Here is a 20,034-nt window from a genome sequence, read left to right as displayed (position 1 = left end):
TTCTCCATATCTGTGAGTCTGCTTCTTTTCTGTTACACTCACTAGTTTGTTGTCTTTTTTAGATTCCACCTAGAAGTGATATCCTATAGTATTTGCCTTTCTCTGTCTGACTTATTTCATTTAGCAGGATGCCCTCCAGGTCCATGCATGTTTCTGCAAATGGCATGCGTTCATTCTTTTTCAAGGCTGAGAAGTATTCCATTGTGAAAATATATACCACTTCTTCTTTATCCAGTCATCTGGATAAATGATAGTCATGCCTCTCCTTGTAAAGGCACCAATCCCAGTGAAGAGGGATACATCCTCGTGACCCAGTTACCTTCCAAAAACCCCACCTGATACTATCACACTGGAGATGTACATTTCAACACATGCATTTAGGGGGAATATGAACACTCGGTCCACAGCCTCCACCAACGGATTCACTACCAGAGCCACCCAGTACAAGTACTACAAGTCAGTGCTGGGGTGATTCGGATGCATCTGGTGAAGCAGTTGAAGGCATTACCGAGCAGGCAGGGATGTATTTTGGGGATAGACGATCCTTCTGACCTGCCCCAAACCACTGAAAATGATTGGAAGCAAAGCCTATCAAACAAGAGGTATATTTCTTGAAATTTCCTTTGAGGCCAATGTTAACCTTTGTGTTATTCCTTAATTCTTACGTGGCCATCTTGCTTTGGAGGAAGTTGGATAACCAGCATCTGTGCGGTGAATTTCAGAATGATGTCCCACGGGGCAAGGAGGTTCCTCTGCGGTGTACGAAGGAGTTTGGACCACGTTACGTGTCTCCTCTCGTTCTATCTAAACCTGGATCATTACCCACGACGAAGTGACCCTCACAAAAGGTGTGCTGTCAGCTTTCCCAATTAGTGTGTCCTTCTGCTTTTGTTTTTGAATTAAACTCTGCCGGTTGTGGCACACGTACAGCAGAAGGTCCCTTTCTGGACTCCTCTGTTTCCCTTGATTGACAGTTTTCTTAGTTCAGTATGTGCATAGTGAAGATGAGAAACAGAGTGATGTCTGGTGCTAGTCTTAACAAGGGAGGCTTTGAGAGTTATTTTGATGGCTCCCTGAACTCTGTGAGATGTGCAGTTAAACTAGAAACAGTAATTGGTTAAAAAAAAAAAAAAAGAGCAAACTGCCTGCTGCTACAGAAAATCTGGATTAGATTTCCTTCCATTATCTCACGGAAATCTCCCCTCAGCCCCACGGGTCATGTCTGGCCATTTTTGTTTATTAGAGAAGGGAGTTGATTCATTGAACCAGCCCTCAGAAACGTCAGTCTTTGTGCATGTAGGTGGTGTGTGCACATGCCTGGGTTCACACGCACATGCATGTGTGTGTGTGTGTGTTCAAGTGCATGCATGCACGTGTGCATTGTGCATGTAGGTGAGTGTATGTGTATATGGGTGTGCATGTATGTGCCCTAGTGTGTGTGTGTGTGTGTGTGTGTGTGCATGGGTGTATACCTATGGGAAAGAAAATGGTGCACAGGGACCTGTTGCCATTTTCCAATAAGGATATTTCCCCGCTGTGTTAAAAGAAAAAAAGAGATATCTTTGGGAGAACCCATATTGGACTCAATCTTGAACTGTAAGTCATCATTTAAATGTCGGGACCCAGGTGGAAATCCAGCAAAGCTAAGAAGCAGCGGGTTTGGAGGGAGATTGGAGGTGGAATGTTTCCTTGGGTTCAGGAGCATCTATCACATGGCACATGTGTGAAGGGTCACTGAGGAGACCCCTGGGGAAAGGGGGGTGTGATACAGGCTTTGGAAGAGGAGGGGGCCCCTCAGAACTGGCCCTTCCGCCCCTGTTAAGTGACTCGGGAGCCCCAGGGAACTGGGCAGTGAGTGATGGGGGCAGTGATGGAGCAATGGGGACACGCTTCACACCTGCCTATCAGGTGGACAGATGCTCGTTCCAGCAAGGTCACAGGCGCTAGGGGCCTCCATCCCTACCTGCCTTCCTCAGATCACAGCAGTGCGGCTGCTGACACCCCAGCGCTGCACTGAGATGCTTCAAGCATCCCCTGCTGAAAAGCCATCAAGTCCTCATTTACAAAGCAAGTTCTGGCAGTATTAGGAAATTGGGTCCCTCCCAGGAATCCAGACTTCATCAGTTCTCCGCTGGGGTCCTGTGCGAAGAATCTCGCCCTGGGCTCGCTGTGTTCCTGGGGATCTGGTGTTAGCTGATATCCGTATGAGCAGCAGTCCTGAGATCTCACAAAACCCCGTGGATCCCTGGTGCTTTCGAGCAGATAAATATAATGAAGAAAGATGTTTCTGCATGGCCAGGCAGCTTGGAAAAATGTTTACCCGCCCTTCAACACTTCAGCCTCCCTGGCCTGATTCTTGCTGTCTGAGCAACCGTGTGTCAGAGGCTTTGTCTCGGAGCTGGACAGGGAACCACTCAGGGCTGATTTTTTTGGCTTTTGTATATTCCTTTTCTTCTGTCTCATGTCTTCATGTCACGCTGGAAGACTAACAGTTCTCCCTGGAGATGGGGAGGCCTTGATGGGGTTTCAGGAGCAAATCCAAGACACAAAACGTCCAGTTTGAAGCATCTGGATAGTCGCTCGGGGTGTCCGCCGTGAGGGAGGAAGATGCAGGAGGTGGTGGGCTGTCCCCGCCACTCACCAGTCTGGGGACAGGGCTCTGAGTGCCAATCGTCATCTCAGATCTCACGAGAGCCACATGGGTTACCTCTGTCCCACAGACCAGGGGACCGAGCATGGTCCCCCGTCCTTCCGTAACTCACCAGGGCCACACTTTTGCGTGCAAGTTCACTGAGCCCACAGCGGAGGTCACTGCCTGATGTGCGCTGGGCCCTGAAAACCCGGAGGAGGCAAGTCCTGTCCTAAGGGCTGACCCACATCCCGGCTCCCCGGCAGGTGGCTCGTCTGCTGGAAGGCACCTGGGGATGCTGCGGGGCCGCGGACCAACGTGAGCCAGACAGGGCAGGACCCGTTCCAGGGCAAAGGTGTGTTTTAAATCCTCAACGTCACAAACTGACACTCGGGACGTTCTATAAAACATGTCAGAAAAGGAGAGAAATCTGCAGATGCTGCATGTCCCTCTGGGCCAACGGTCCAGGAGGATGACCGGGCTAGGATCATTTTGGCTATGCCTGCTTCAGCAAGATCCCATTTGGGGCTCTTTCAGCCTGTTTCCCCGGCCTCGGTTCTGCCAGAGATCTTTCCAGCTCGGAGCCGCAAGGGCAGGTTTTCGGTATCAGAGGACAATGACTGTAAGGTTGATACACTTCTACGCCTACCTCAAACCCCGGCCGAGGCCCGGAGCCTGGCCGTGACTCTAACCCACAGACACGGTGTGCACGTCCGGGCTGCAGGAACCCTCACACAGAGAGCCACGTCCTGCGATGGTGCTGGCGCATCCCTCCCTCTGGCCTTTCCAGCAGGAGGAACTCACGGAGGCTACAAGTGTTTGCCTACAACTCTTCCCACAGAGTGAAGGGGGAAGGATGCTCAGAGGTGCCCCCCCACCAGGCACTTCTTCACAAGGGTCTGCAGACATCACGGCGACCCCGATGGCAGAGCCCAGGGAGCTGAACAAGACTACTCCTTCCAGGATGGGATCAGAGGGCCCACTGAGCAGTTGATGATGAAGATGGAAGGGTTCCCTCCACCCTCTCTAGAGGAAGGATGCAGGACTTACAGGCTCCACCAAGGAGGACCCCCTTCCATGGGGGGAGGACATGCCTGATGGAACCCCCCGGACCACCTGTGCCCCACAAGGAATGGAAACAGCCAGAATGTCCATCCACCGGAGGGACTGGCTGTGTGGTCCTCAGGGCATCCACGCCGGGGGCACCCAGCATCCGTGAACAGCAATGGGGCAGCCTTTTAGGGGCTGATGTCTAGAGTCTCTCAGGAACGTTGTCAAAGCGATGAACCGGACATGAGCAGGTCGGCGTGTGCAGCCTGTGCTCTGCTCTTGTCAACCACGCACAAGTGCAGATAGGCACACGCGTCCCCACATGCTCCCGGTGACACTGTGGCCCCGGGAGGGCAACATGATGACGGGGAAGGATGCAAGGTCTCATCCCACTGCTTTGCAGTGTGCAGGGAGCACCTGCTGGAAGGCTCCATCCTCTCTTTCCTTAGGCATTTTGCTCACGGATGCTTCTCCCTGGGAACGAGGAAGATGCAGGGAGGAGGGTGAGTGGGGCGCCGCGGTTAGGGCTTCAAGTCCTTGGATTGCAAGGAGGGACACCAAAACAATCTTGCCTCTCTGACTGAACCAGAGACATAATTCAGTGTCGTCTTCAAGAGCAGAATTGGTCTACCGCATTTGAAAGTGGCTAAGATGCCACCATTGAATTCATGAGCTCTGTATTCCCAGCATGTACAGGAGCCCTGATTCTCAGTACAACACAGAGGAGAATTTTCCAGATAGTCCAGATCACTGGACAGCACACCGCACTTACTCTAGAGTGTTGGGACAGTCTAAGGTGGCGTTTACTTAAATATGGGCTTCTAGAAAGAGGCAGATGGACTTGAGATGCTGCATGAATCGAGTCCAGTGAGAGGTGCTCGGTGGGGGTAAAAATGACTGGCAATGGAGTGGGGGGACTGTCTTTTTTCTTTGCTAAATAACATTAATATATATATATGTATATATATAAATTTTTTACATGCTTTATTTTTAACAGAGCAAATTGCCTTTTCTACCACTTTTTCATTGACTATGTCCAGGATTCACAGACCACTTAAACATTTCTTAATGTGTTAGGACATTAAAATAAATCTCGATGGGAGAGGGATAAATTAGGAGCTCAGGATTTGCAGACACACACTACTGTATATAAAAGGGATAAACAACATGGTCCTACTGTGCAGCACAGGGAACGATATTCAATATCTTGTAGTCACCTATAATGAAAAAGGAAATGAAAATGAATATAGAAGTATGACTGAATCACTGTGATGTCAAGCAGAAACTGACACAATGTTGTAAGTCAATTACACTTCAATTGAAAAAAAAAACCCATAGAATTTGGATTAAAATCAACACGAGATTTACTTTCCATCACTACTCCTTACAGTCAGGTAATGGGGTAGCTTCCTTCAAGCCACGGATGATAATGATGTCAACCCATGGATTCCCAGGCCTGGCCGAGGGGAACCATCCTCTTTCAGACTCACATCTCTTGTTCTCGGAGCCCCAGGATTTCAGGCGTCAGCGAGATGCCGCTCTTGGTCAGCTCGGTTCTGACTTGCAACTAAGCCAGTGGCTTCTGAAGCCATCATTGTGAGTCAGTAATGCACTCAGAGAACAGACACTGTATCTTGATGGAAAGTTACTAACTAGTGAACATGGTAAAATCAGTCACAGGTCATGGTCCTTGGAGAGCAGGACATGACCGTCTCCTGAATCTTCCATCCTCTTGGCTCCTCAGCATGATCCCCACAAACCTTCCACTCACAGCAAAACTGGGAGCTCACTTTTCCTCATCTTCTTTTGCCCTGAACTGGTCCCAGCTGGTCTAGGCATCTCCGAAGTGTGGAATTTGGAAGGGAACAGAATGACGGTCCACGTGGAGGCTGTCGCGTCCAGAAGCGATGCGCAGGCCTCCGTTCACTGGCGTGTTATTGCCAACGCACATATTAAATCATGATATTATCACCTGGCAAGGCACTGAGCATCCGATGCAAGGAAGTTGAAATACAAAACTAGAGCGTTCATGCCAGGAAACTCCAATGTGAGAAGTGACAATGAGGAGACACTGGGGATTAGCGAGCCCAGCACAGGTGCCACCAAGCAGGTGGCATGTGGTGCCAGTCACCCTCCGCCCTCAGTGCATGCACGTCCACGACCACCGTGGGACTGTGTTACTATCTCCATTTTACAAAGGAAGAAGTGGAGTTTGGAAAAGTCAGAACCTGTCCCGAAGTCACAGCCCCGATCCAAACCCAGCTGGGCTCTGCTTTGAAAGACTGCATGAATGTTGAAAGTACATTGCATGATCTTCTATTGTGGGTCTGTGTTTTAGGGGATGGGGTGCCACCCTCAACACCGGGCTGACGGAGACCACATGAGGGTCCTCAGAAACTCTGCGTCCCCAAGTCCTGCACTTTCTGAGGGTTTTCAGAAATCTAAGTGCAACACTTCTCTTATAGAGTGAGGGGCCCATTTCTTTCCCCCAAACATTCAGGGTCCTCGAGGGCTCATGGTTTGCCCACAATTGGATTTTTTTCCACCGAATTTTCTGTCTCTACTCAGAATCATTTCTTCTCCAAGTGTGAGGTTCTCTCCACTTGAATCCAACTAAAGAGTTGATTCCAGGGCCTCTTTGGATGGAAGGAATGAGAAAACGTCACTCAGCGGAGGCACTGTGTGGAGATTTTGCTGAAGTTAGGGCGAAAACAGATGTGTTTGAGGCAACTCTACCCAATGCAAATGCCAGCGTTAATTTACCAGTTGTTCCTGTGGCCAAGAAATTGTATTTCTCCTCAAGCCTCATCATCAGAGATAAAGCCTCATCTTCCTCTTCATTTTTGAAGGCACACACACACACATTCTTCAAAACATAAGCTCCATGAAGGAAAAAAAAAAAAGAAACACAATACGTGCAATTGTTACACATCAGTGCAGTACAAATGTGGATTTCTGACACCCTGTCAGCTTCTCCACGCTTTACAGTTCTTCCCTAATGAATATTTATTGCTTCCCCTGCAAGCCAAAGGGAACAAAGGAGGCATCATTTTTAGTTTTAAAAAAAATAGAACATAAAAGGGCTCTTGTTTCAGGGACCCAAGCCAGGGGGGAGCCATCTTTCTTTCCTCGCTGCCCTCTGCCAGCTCTTCTCATCTCAAAGCTTCGCGCATTTCAATCTTCTCTCTCTGGGAGTCTGAGGGGAGCCGTCTAGCAGGGCGTCTGATACAAAGGCTTTGAAAAATGGACTTTTGGACGTGGAGCTGTGCGGACGCATGGAGCAGAGTCCAGCCCACTCACCGAGTGATTGTTCTGGACCTTGGAGGGGGGCCGAGACCTCCCCAACTCTGGAAGATAAAGGGTTTGCCAATCGTACAAGACTCTTCAGTGACTGATCGGTGTTTAGAGTGGCTGGTTCTTCCTTCCTTCCCTTCAACCCACTCCTAGGACGGTTCGCATCCCCTGGGTGCTGGCTCAGCAGAAAACCCACTGGACTTTAAGAAGGATGCTCAGGGTCGCACGTGTTTGGCCGCTCAGCGTGGATTCCGAGCTGGCACCGGGGGTTCAGAATGACCCGTAGCAGCTGTAGGAGGCCTCTTCTCAGCAAATGGTCCAGAAGTTTCTTTTTAAAATTTTTTTACTTATTTGTTCATTTTTAAATTGAAGTGCCATCAATCACAGCGTGTCAGTTTGTGGTGCATCACGCAACGTCCCGGTCCTGAACATGCATCCATAGACTTGCCTTCATATTTTCAGCACTTTCTTAGGTGTTTCCTGTGAGCCTTGGTGTCCAGCCTGCACCACACGCTTGGTCCTGCCTCTCTCTGGAATCCTTGCCTTCTGCCTCCTGCTGGGCTGTTTGTGTTTGGACCGAGGAAGGTGACACCTGCAGACTGGAAGGACACCCAGGGTGGCCGAGGGGCTGGGGTTACTCAGCGCTGGCTCAGTGACCACACGGCTGGTGGGTTCACCGCACTCGGAGCCTCAGCGTCCTCATATTTAAAATCATTTCATGGTTATGATGAAGACAGGACAGCACCCTGGTTACACAGATGATAAAAAGAAGATGGCGTTTATTATCATTCGGTTGTGTTTCCCTCAAGGGCTTTGATAGGAAATCAAAGCGTCAGTTGTTTTTCCACTTTGGGCTCCACCCTGGGATGTTATTGGAGACACATGCTTGAATCCTGACTGCTGGCATCAGGTGGATTAATCATGCGGATTATTCCTCACGTGTTGACCATGGGATGCTGAGAACCCTCAAGGAAATTTTGAAGCATACAAGGGTCTAATAATAAAAGTTTATTTTTTCCTCCTTTTTTCTTTTCAAGATTTAATTCAATAAGAAATGCCATTGGTCCTTTGGGTGGAAGTCAAAAAATAATTTTAATGATTAGAAAATGAAAAATAAAATTGCCTACCTCTTCCAGCCAACTAATTCTCTCCTTGTAGGCAAAACTGCATGGAAAGTCATGGCAGTACCATGATGCGAATACCATTATTTCTCAATGCACTGGCCTGGGCATCAGTTAATCTCTTCAGAAAAGTCATTTTAAAAAAAAAATCTCCTTTATGAAATGAGGCTGGTTTTTATACAACATGCCCTCCTTCCTGTCCCTTCTTAATCATGCTTCAAACATTTTCATTTTCAAATATAAACTGCGATCTGTGGGCTCTACCCAATATGGTAATAGGCAGTATTTATTTATTTTTTTTTAATTTTAACATCTTTTCTCTGTAGCAGCAGCATTGTTTAAAATTTGTACAACCAGCGTGGCTCCAAATACCTTCTAGGAAAGCATATTAAAAATTGAGTTAAAAAAAATCTTGCCTATGGTGCTCACAGACTCTACATTCCCAAGGAAGTGATTGTGAAAAATACTTTAATTCTAGGTATTCGTACTTGTCCACCTGCAAGATTTAGGTAGAGTTCTTAATTATTGTTTGCCTTGCCACATTTTAGGTCATTACTTCCTTTTTCTGGTGAACAGAATAACAGAGCAGGAGAGTAAAAGTGTGTAATGTAAATCAAAACCACCATGAGCCGTCACCTCACACCCGGCAGGACGGTGATCACCGGATAAGCATTGGCAAGGATGTGGAGGAAAGGAACGCCCCTGCACTGTGGGTGGGAATGCAAATTGGCGTGGCTACTGTGGAAAACTGCATGGAAGTTTCTCAAAAAAATTAAAAACAGAACTACTGTAGGATCCAGCAATCCTGCCTTTGGGTATTCACTGGAAGAAAGGAAAAACACTAATTCAAAAAGGCATGTGCACCCCAGTGCTCACAAGAGCATTATTTACAGCAGCCAATCCCTGGAAACAATCTAAGTGTCTATCCATAGATGAATGGATGAGGAAGATGTGGTATATATGTGCAATGGAATAGTACTCAGCCATGAAAAAGAATGGGCTCTTGCCATTTGTGGCAACATGGAAGGACCTTGAGGGTATTATACTAAGTGAAAGAGGTCAGATAGAAACAAAAAACAGATTTCACTTGTATATGAAATGTAGATCACAAACAGACAAAAACAAAGCAGAAACAGATTCATACATAGAGCAAATTGGTGGTTTCCAGAGGCAGGGGTTAGGGAGTGGGTGAAGTGGTCAAAATGTACAAACTAAATAAATCGTGGGGCTGAAAGGCACAGCCTGGTGAAGATGGTTATTGATACAATCGTGTGCTTGGAAGTTGCTAAGAGAATAGATATTAAAAATCTACATCACAAGAAAAGAAATTTTTTTTCTGACTATGAAAGGTGAGGGGTGTTGACTTACTGTGATCCTCTTGCGAGATACAAAATGTCGAATCTTTATGTTGCACATGTGAAACTGTTGTAATATGATGTATCAACGTTGTCTCAATGAGGAAGGAAAAATGCACTGGTTCAGACAGTTTCCAGCAATGATTTAGCTTGAGCTCATTCACAGAAGGAGTCACAGGTTGTTGAGCATCAGACTAGAAATGACGCTTAGACATATTTTAGACTTTTTCTCCCCAAATCCCACCCTAAGTCAACACACACATCCCGTTTATAGAGGAGGGGCTGCGAACACTGAGGGCTGAGGGCTGAAGAGACCTTCCAAAGTCACCCAGTTCTTCACCTCCCCTCCTGCTGACCCATCACTGGTCCACATGGTCCCCCGGTCTCCACCCTCCTCCATTCATTTCACAGGGTTTTGGTTGAAAACTGGGGATGCTTTTCTGCAGATCTTTGTAATCAAGGATCGGTGTGAGGGTCATAGGGTTCACCGATAAGCTGTTTGTCAACAAAATTCTTTCCTTTACGTGAAAGGAAAGTAAGAATGAAGGTTTCATTGGTGTTTATCTGTCCGCCCTCAAACATTGCGCAGAACCATTGGCGGCAAGCCGGTCCATGCCTCCTGGGTCCTGTTGCATCGAAGATGGTTTCTGGTTGCTGCTGGGGGTCTCCTGGGTCTGGAGCTTTTTAGAGAAACGTGCTTGATCCAAACTGCTGTTCGGGTGTTTGGGATACCGTGTTCTGGAGACTGGCAGGAGAAAGAGAGTCATTTTTGAATCCACCACCAGGGTTTGTGCGAACTGCAATGTTTGCTCATTTACCCTTTTCTTCATTCAACCTGGACTGATTGCTGACCACGTGTTGACTACCAGACCGATGGCTGCGAATACACTCAACGCAGTAACCATGACCCATTTTTGTTTTTCCTCCCACTGGATCCCAGGCAGGGCTGGCCGTGTAGACTGGCGGGTGCTCCAGACAACTAGCCAGTCGTTAGCAGCGTGGTTGAGTAGGGTCAACGGGAGATACATTGAATTTTAGGATAAAACAGATAGAAACCTTTGAGCTGCTGCAAGGAACTCCCAGGATGCCTGTGATGTGCTGAGGACTAAGATGGAGAGAAAAAGGAAGAAGAAGTTTCTGCGACAACTCACAAGGGACGAGGGAGAGTCTTAACACCCACACATGGACTACATAAGGCAGACAGAGAGAGAATCTCATTTGGTGATATTAAGGGACTGCGGCCGTGCAAATGGGTGCAGTGAATTTATTGACAGAGAACACGTTCTGAGCAAGAGGTAAAGTTTATGGTGCAGAGAAGAGGACCCAGAACCTGGGGCCACACAGCTCCTTCCATGGGGGCAGGAACCCTAAATATGGCCCAGAGGACAGATTTTTCCTGGTGGGGAAACAGCCTCCCTGTTGTAAGGGATCCTTCCAGAAAAAAAATCTGATTGGATGAGCCACTGTTTTTTCACATAAGGACTCTTTGCACATCAGATAGAGCTGAGCCAAGGAAATGAACTTTCTCCCCGTCGAAGTCATTGTCTGTTTGGAAAAGCCAATAAAAGCTGGCATTACTAGAACCCCATCGATGACAGTCTTAAATCTATTCTATGAAGAAGAGTGGTTTTTGAACGTGCCATGATGGAAAACCAGAGACGTTCAAGGCGATTTTGATTCACACTCTTTTTTACCATTTTACTTAAGGAGTCTTTCTGCCTCCCTGCTTGATGCTCCCGTGTGACGGAAACATGTTTCAGAAAAAAATGTAACCACAGAGCTACGGTTGGAAAATCCTACTCTGACATTGAAATTCTCTCTTGGAGAAGGAGGTTTCCAAATACAATACAATACAATACAATACAATACAATACAATACAATACAATAAAATAAAATAAAATAAAAATTGTTAAGTTGCATTGTGAGAGAAGAATTCTTAATCCACTTTTAGGGCAAATGGGTGCCTGGCAGCTGAAAGATTTAGAAACCTGAGCAGAACACCATTGGCTCAGTTATTAAAAAAATGCACCCACATTTCTGTTTGGGTTTAAATTTGTTTCCGGGAGCAAGGCCACAGCTTACATTGGTTTTCTAAGGTGTCGACTGCCTGTCGCTCCTTGCAAGTCAGACCTCAGGGGCAGACTGCTCCCCTGGACGCCACTTACAAGGCTCCTGCCAGCCTGTGCCCAGAAGGGTCCTCGCACCTTCCCTGGTCTAGGGGCTCTTAGCAGAAGAGAGAGGTGGCTTTCCTTCTGTTGGACACATGCAACCAGGAATGCTTGCAGGAATTTGACCTCCAGCTTGTGGTCGTTTATGACATAAGCGTGGTGAGAAGTCATTTTAAGCAGCAGGCAGAAATCACAGCCATGCAGGTGCAGCCCCGGGCACCTGCCGGCCCGATGAGGCCAGGCTGGAGAGGCCATGGGGCCCTCAGACCAGGGCATTTGAGGGGTCTCGGTCCCCAGATCTCTGGGAAAATGATCACCTGCACAACCGATTGAAGCGAAACTTGGATTTCTAATGAAAGAATGTTGTTTAAAAAAAATTGTATACATTCTAACATTTTAAATCAAAGTCTCTGCCATGATACTGGTGTGTAACACTTAAAAAAAATTTCAGGGGGTGGTTTGGCAAAGGAGTTGGCTAGGTTTAATTAATTAGTTAATGAATTACTTGTTCATAATTTTTTTATGGAAGTAGAGTCAGTTTACAATGTTGCATCCATGCCCAGTGCGCAGCACGATGCTTCAGTCATACGTGAACATGCATATATTCCTTTTCAGATTCTTTCTCATTATCGGTTATGACAAGATACTGAGTATCGCTCCCCATGCTCTGCAGAAGAAACGTGTTATTTATCTATTTTTATATTTAGCAGTATTTTATTTATTTTTAGTGGAGGGACCGGGGATTGAACCCAGGACCTCATGCGTGCTAACCAGGTGCCCTGCTACTGAGCTGTAGCCGCATCCTCAATACTTAATAATACACAGAAATAATACAGAAGCATTAGAATCACTGTGTTACAGGAACCCGCAAGGGGAACCCCTCTGCTGGAGGGGGGGCCAGAATTTCTTCCATATCAAGAGCTTGATAACTCACTTTTTTAAAAAAAAATATTCTACTTGGCTCTTCAGTCTTCCTTTTTTAAAAAAATTGTGTTTACTTATTTATTCATTGCAGGGGTAATTAGGTTTATTTACTCATTAATTTTTTTTTAAGTGGCAGTTATGGGGATCGAACCCACTCTACCACTGAGCGGTACCCTCTCCCCAAGGGTTTGCTATTTCAGTGCAAACCTGGCTCTGCCCAATGGCCCCGGCCTGTGGGATTGCATCTTTACACCTTATCCTTATGGCTGGTATTGCTCCACCCCCGGCTCTGTCCTGCCAGAGCAGCAGTGGGCTTTATGAGGATTCTGATCGTGTGGAAAAGAGATGGATGGTGTATGAACAACCTCCAAGAAGGCATAGGAGTTCAGAGCAGGACGCCAAGAAGGATGGCAGAATGAGCGCATCAGACCAGAGACATCTCAGGATGCACAGTCTGGGACAGCTTCCTTCCTTCCTTCCTTCTTTTTTCCTTCCTTCCTTCTTTTTTCTTTTAATTCCATCCCTCTCCACTCCCCTGCTTATCTCCTCTCTGACACTTAGACAGTGCAGCACCACTGAGAAACATTTTGTCAATTCTGCAGTCACTTTCAATCCGGGTGGCTGTGTGGGGCTGCAAGGATGCTGTAACCGAATGCCCCAAACTGGGTGGCTTTAAGCCACAGAAATTGACTGTCTCAAAGGCTGGAGGCCAGAAGTTCAAGATCGGGGCACTGGCAGTGTTGGTTCGGTCTGCAGATGGGAAGGAAGGGTCTGTTCCAGACCCCTCTCCTGGCTTTTCCTGATGCCTTGGCTGGTGGCAGTGTAACTGTGATCTCCTCCCTGTATGCTCGACTGTCTCCCACTGTCCCCCTTGTAGGATGACGCCTGGCACACTGGGTTATGGACTCGCCCACGGGGTCCAGCATGACCCCCCTCTTGGCTACTTATTTCTGCAACAGCTTCAAATAAACTCTCCTTCGGTCCTGGGTCAGCGGGGGTCAGGGCTTCCTCACGTGCATTTGCAGGGACACAGGTCCCCCCTAACAGTGACTGACCAGTGTATCCCATTTGGCTGGACACTGTCCCAGTCCTGGCACTGGAAGTCCTGCATTCTGGGGAAAGCTCTTAGGGTGCAGAGAGAGTTGTGTGGTTTTGGGGGCCAAAGAGGGAGAGGAGGAGAGACTTAGGTCCTGGAACATCCCCAGCAGAGCCAGGGGAAACAAGAATCAGCCTGCAATGGAACAATATGTGGAGCGATGTTGTTGGGTGGTGCTGTGAAGGCCCCCGGGGCGGAGGGGACCTGCGGTTGGGGAGTGGAAAGACATTCTCACTTGCTGGATGGTTCCTACTGGATTTTCATCCTAGGGCTCTGTGCTATGAACCCCGGTTGCTCTCAGACTTGCTGATTCTAGCCTAGAAACATCTTGGCGAACAGCTGCTTGCCTAAGAAGCAACAGTCATCTGTTGTGATTTTGCCCTAAAGAGGTTCATTTTGGGCACCATGTACAGGGTTTTTTATACATACTTCCCCCATTTGTCTTTTTTTTTTTTTAGATTCCACATATGAGTGATCTCATATGGTATTTTTCTTTCTCTTTCTGGCTTACTTCACTTTGAATGACATTCTCCAGTTCCACCCATGTTGCTGCAAATGGCATTATGTTGTTCATTTTCATGGCCGAGTAGTATTCCATTGTATAAATATACCACTTCTTCTTTTTCCAGTCATCTATTGATGGACATTTAGACTGTTTTCATGTCTTGGCTATTGTAAATAGTGCTACTGTGAACACTGGCGTGCAGGTGTCTTTTTGAATTGGGGTTCCTTCTGGATATATGCCCAGGAATGGGATGGCTGGGTCACTCAGGGGTGGGGCTACTGGCATCAGGTGTGTGTGGACCAGGTGCTGCAACGAACATGACAGACTCTACAGTAAACACTTTTCGGGCTCTGACTGTCAGTGGCGTCATGGTTGAGAAACCTGCATTAAACCACATCAGAATTATCCCCATTACCTTCAATCAGCAAGACACACATTAATGAGTCATATGAATTTCTTCCCCAATGAGACTTATCTATTTTGATTAGATTGTAATATCCTGGTGATTACAACTCTATGTGATAGCTTATATCACTCTCTTTAATTTTTCCAAATCAGTACAGTTTAGTATATGCCCAGAATGTGATTTTAATTAGCTACACTGTAACACTCTGCATCTTTACTCTGCTTTCCTTTGAGTGAAGTGGAATATTACAACGGCGTGCAATTACAAGTGTATCATGCCCTTCCTAAGTGAGCAAAATCATCAGAATGTGCCTCTAGCTTAGACAGAGAAGTCCTGCAAACTGTCATGCATTGAAGAATGAGGTTTTTATTTTTTTGCATCTGATTATGTTGGAGGCAAAGTGAACCAGAACCTTGACATTTTCAAACCTTCAAGAACAAACTTGCAAATACCACTTAGTCTGTATTCTCCACGAGTGTTGCGGTGATTAAAGGAAGACCTACAGCCAATGAAAACAGAACCATGATGAGAAGTGAGCGTTGGGCCATCTACTAGGTTTGCTCACTGTTTCCCAGACACGGAGATTTAATTTGTGCCTTAGTAACATCTTCTCATTGCAAATACCGTGGGCGATTTGGGCTGCCACCATAGAGTTGGAATTTCGAAAACCAGAAACTACTGTATCAGAGCAACCCTTTTTAGGAAAAAACGAAACAAAACAAAACAGCAGCATCTCCTGGGAAAAATCGTCTTAATGAAATAGTCAAGCAAAATCACTTTCCAGGGACAGGGTTTAGCTCAAGTGGCAGATCGCCTGCTTAACATACCAGAGGGCCTGGGTTCAATCCCCAGTACCGCCTCTAAAAATAAATAAATCTAATTACCTCCCTCCACCGCCATCAAAATAAAAAAAATTAAATAATACAATAACAAAGAAATAGTAAAAAAAAAAAAAAAAAAAAGAAGAGGCAAATTTTAGGGGGAAGGTAGAGCTCATGTGGTAAAGTGCATGCTTAGCATGCACGAGGTCCTGTGTTCAATCCCCAGGACCTCCATTAACAACCACCGCAAAATATAAAATGTTTCTTATGGAGGATCACTTCAGAGCTGCGAGGGTTTAAAATCACTGGATTGAAACTTCTTTTCTAGAGGAACGCAGCCAGCGCCGTGGGGCTGCGTTTCTTCAGGCGGCGCAGAGGGCAGCCTGACCCGGGGTCCTTGGAGCGGGCGCGGTGGCCACGCCCACTTCCTGGGGCGGGCCCTGCCTTATTCCAGTGGCTTCCAGAGAGGACGTACGCCGGAGAGGAGCGGAGTGGTGAGCGCTGTGTGTTCTCCAAGTCTTTCGGGGAACGTGGAGTGGCTCCTGGGGCCCCGTGCACGCGGAGTCACAAGAAAAGGGGTGTTGGAGCCATCGAGGGCATGGGTACTGCTCGAAAAGGTAGGCCCCGCGAACGGCTCCACGAAGCGGCGGCGGCGGCGGGCGGCGGCGGACGGCGGCGGCGGGCGGCGGCGGCGGGCGGCGGCGGCGGCGGCGGCGGCACCCAGCGCGCTGCTGGCATCGCTGGGAAGGAACAAGGGCCCGGTTCCCAGCGCGCAGAGCGGGAGCGCTTCCTGACACGTGTCAGAGAAGTGGTCGGAGAAAGAGGGAAGGCAGAGGGGGCTCCGGTAAGGCTCCGGTAAGGCGCCAGCCTGCCGCGGGCGGCGGCGGCGGCGGCGGCGGTGGCGGGCGGCGGGCGGCGGCGGCGGCGGCACCCAGCGCGCTGCTGGCATCGCTGGGAAGGAACAAGGGCCCGGTTCCCAGCGCGCAGAGCGGGAGCGCTTCCTGACACGTGTCAGAGAAGTGGTCGGAGAAAGAGGGAAGGCAGAGGGGGCTCCGGTAAGGCTCCGGTAAGGTGCCAGCCTGCCGCGGGCGGCGGCGGGCGGCGGCGGCGGGCGGTGGCGGCGGCGGCGGGCGGCGGCGGTGGCGGCGGGCGGCCGCGACGGCACCCAGCGCGCTGCTGGCATTGCTGGGAAGGAACAAGGGCCCGGTTCCCGGCGCGCGGAGCGGGAGCGCTTCCTGACACGTGTCAGGGAAGTGGTCGGAGAAAGAGGGAAGGCAGAGGGGGCTCCGGTAAGGCGCCAGCCTGCCGCGGGCGGCGGCGGCGGCGGCGGGCGGCGGCGGCGGCGGCACCCAGCGCGCTGCTGGCATCGCTGGGAAGGAACAAGGGCCCGGTTCCCAGCGCGCAGAGCGGGAGCGCTTCCTGACACGTGTCAGAGAAGTGGTCGGAGAAAGAGGGAAGGCAGAGGGGGCTCCGGTAAGGTGCCAGCCTGCCGCGGGCGGCGGCGGGCGGCGGCGGCGGGCGGTGGCGGCGGCGGCGGGCGGCGGCGGTGGCGGCGGGCGGCCGCGACGGCACCCAGCGCGCTGCTGGCATTGCTGGGAAGGAACAAGGGCCCGGTTCCCGGCGCGCGGAGCGGGAGCGCTTCCTGACACGTGTCAGGGAAGTGGTCGGAGAAAGAGGGAAGGCAGAGGGGGCTCCGGTAAGGCGCCAGCCTGCCGCGGGCGGCGGCGGCGGCGGCGGGCGGCGGCGGCGGCGGCACCCAGCGCGCTGCTGGCATCGCTGGGAAGGAACAAGGGCCCGGTTCCCGGCGCGCGGAGCGGGAGCGCTTCCTGACACGTGTCGGGGAAGTGGTCTGAGAAAGAGGGAAGGCGGAGAGGGCTCCGGTGAGGTGCCAGCCTGCCACGGGCAGCGGCGGGCGGCGGCGGCGGCGGCGGCACCCAGCGCGCTGCTGGCATCGCTGGTTAGGAACAAGGGCCCGGTTCCCGGCGCGCGGAGCGGGGCACTTCCTGACACGTGTCGGGGAAGTGGTCGGAGAAAGGGAAGGCAGAGGGGGCTCCGGTAAGTCGCCAGCCTGCCGCGGCCAGAGGTGGGCCGCGTGAGAGCCGAGGGGAAGGAGCCAGCCCCGCGGATACCCACTCCTGTGAATTCATGGCCCGATGGGTGTAAAGAAAGAAAAGACTTGCGAGGGGCGGCCGAAGTGCCCTGTTTCCGGAGGTGCCGTTCCCGAGGAAGCCTGAGTCAGCGGTCGTCGCCAGAAGCTGGCCTTCCCGGACGGACGAGGGGACAGAGCACCTTGATAACCAGGGCCCGGTAAGGTTCCGTCCCCGGGGGGCTCAGAGCCGGGAGAGCGGGGCGGAGGGGGCTGAGGAGCAGGCAGGGCAGGATCATGAAAGATCTGCTGTATACTTGGCTGCTTTGCTGTTTGCTAAAGTTATGTGGGGTGACAAACTTTCTGAAAAGGGCCAGATAGTAAATATTTAAGACCTGGTAGGGAACATACATCTCTGTCAAATATTCCTTTTTTATTTTTATTTTTTTACGGTTCTTTCTTTAATTGAGGTAGAGTTGATTTGCAGTGTTGTGTTAATTTCTAGTGTACAGCATAGTGATTCGGATATATATATTCTTTTTTGTATTCTTTTCCATTATGGTTTATTACAAGACTTTGAATATAGTACTCTTGCTCTGCAGTGGACCTTCTTGCTTATCTATTTTATATATAGTAGTTTGTATCTGCAAATCCCGAACTCCTAATTTATTTCTCCCTTCCCCCTTACCCCTTTGGTAACCATAAGTTTGTTTTCTATGTCTGTGAGCCTGTTTCTGTTTTATAAAGAAGTTCACTTGTCATATTTTAGATTCCACATATAAGTGATAGCATATATTTTTCTTTGACTTCACTTAGTATAGATAATCTCTGGGCCCATCTATGTTGCTGCAGATGGCATTATTTCCTTCTTTTTTATGGCTGAGTAGTATTCCAGTATTATTATTATTATTATTATTATTAATTATTACAGATCTTTAAACACATTAAACCCATTTGTCACTTGCAGGCTGGATTTGGTCCACAGGTCAGCTTGCTGACCGCTGAAGAGAGTGGGAGGCATTGTAGACATTTAAGCAGGAAAGGACGTTATCAGATTTGTGCATTGGAAAGCGTACTCTGGTGGCAAGCAGTGTGGCAGAGATTTGGTGGGGCTGAGGTGTAGGGAGAGTTAGGTCAGAAGGGATGTGTAGAAGACGACTCTAATCATGATGGTCCAGGGAGAAATAATGAGGGCCAGGACCAGAGTGGTGGCAGTGATGCCAGTGACTTCTTCATAGGTGGGCTGGATCACACATGCAGGAGTGAACGGGCATGTCGTAGTGCTACTTTTCTCTCTTCCTCCTTCCCAACTCCAGAAGACATCTTCTTGTCCACCTAGGGTGTGAGTGACAAGCAGAGGAAGGATACCTTAGCTTAAGTCCTGCTGTGTCCAGGCATAGCTTCACCCTGGGGGATGTGCCCATCCCTTTCCTGTGGACCCCACATGCCAGGTTCTCCCTCCAGCTGGTGGCAGCCATAGGAGGGCAGCTCCCATCCCTCCTTCCCCCTCCTCAGGCTTCACACTGGGCTATGCCTAGTCTCCTCTTCTTTGAGACCAAAGTCTCATTTTTCTCTTGAAAATAAGCATTTCCCCAGAATACCTCACTGTATGTGCTGCCTCCACTTTATTCTAATTGCCCTCAGTGCCAGGCAGCTCAAACCTGACACTTCTCACCCCGCTTCTTCTGTTTACTTCCAAGAAGAGTTTCAGGTGTAAAAGATAGGACTAGGGCAGAGGGACCCCGGGCAGGGTGGAATCACATCTTATCCTTTTGCTCGGTGCCAATGACAGTGGCCCTCCTTGTGGGAACCGGGCTGTCTCCCAGCAGACAATTTGTGTATGTGGTCTTTGCATGTTTTTTGTCACTTAGATTTCTGAAGCTCCTCACTGATATGGGTCCCTTTTATCCCAGGCCCCATCTCGCCTCCCCTTACCTGCTAGTCCTCCTTTTCTCTGTAAGTGCCTCTTTCATCTCTTCAGGGTTAGCTTTCTCCCCCCAGGACATGAACACATTGTTTCCAGATTTTCTCTCTGTTCCCAGGGTAGAACTCTTGCCCTTTTTACTTGTGTTTTCTTCTCAAATACTTTCTTGCAATTTCTTGAATTATGTTTTAAATGGTGAGTTGCTCATTCTGGTCGGATTTGTTTTCAAATACTTCAAATATCTGTGACAACAGGTCACGTTTTCACTTTCCCCTTTTCTGCTTTTTTACTTGATAAAACTTTGCTGTTGTCTTTGGAGCTACAAGCGGCTCCCCTTCAGCAGTGCTTGGTAGGGGTGCAGGTCTCATTGTATTGACTCTGATCCTTGTTTATGTAACTTCGTTTTGAGCATAAGTACCCTCACTGATAGATCACTGAGCAATGTTTCCACAGAGGATGTCTTCTCCTTTTGCACAGCTCTCTGGGCTTTTCTTTATTATTATTAAACTCATGAAGCAGAGCTGTTGCATTTAGTGCAAGTGTCCTCTGTTGTAGCTGAAGACATTCCCCTGTTCTGGATTCTTTGGAGGTCGCCTACCTCCCCTGTTCCAGAATCAACCTCGGGACAGAACACATTTTCTTGGTTGTTTCCTG

The sequence above is a fragment of the Vicugna pacos genome, chromosome 33, assembly GCF_048564905.1.
Source record: "Vicugna pacos chromosome 33, VicPac4, whole genome shotgun sequence".
NCBI classification, from domain to species: Eukaryota; Metazoa; Chordata; class Mammalia; order Artiodactyla; family Camelidae; genus Vicugna; species Vicugna pacos.
Note: the sequence above shows the minus strand (reverse complement) of the source record.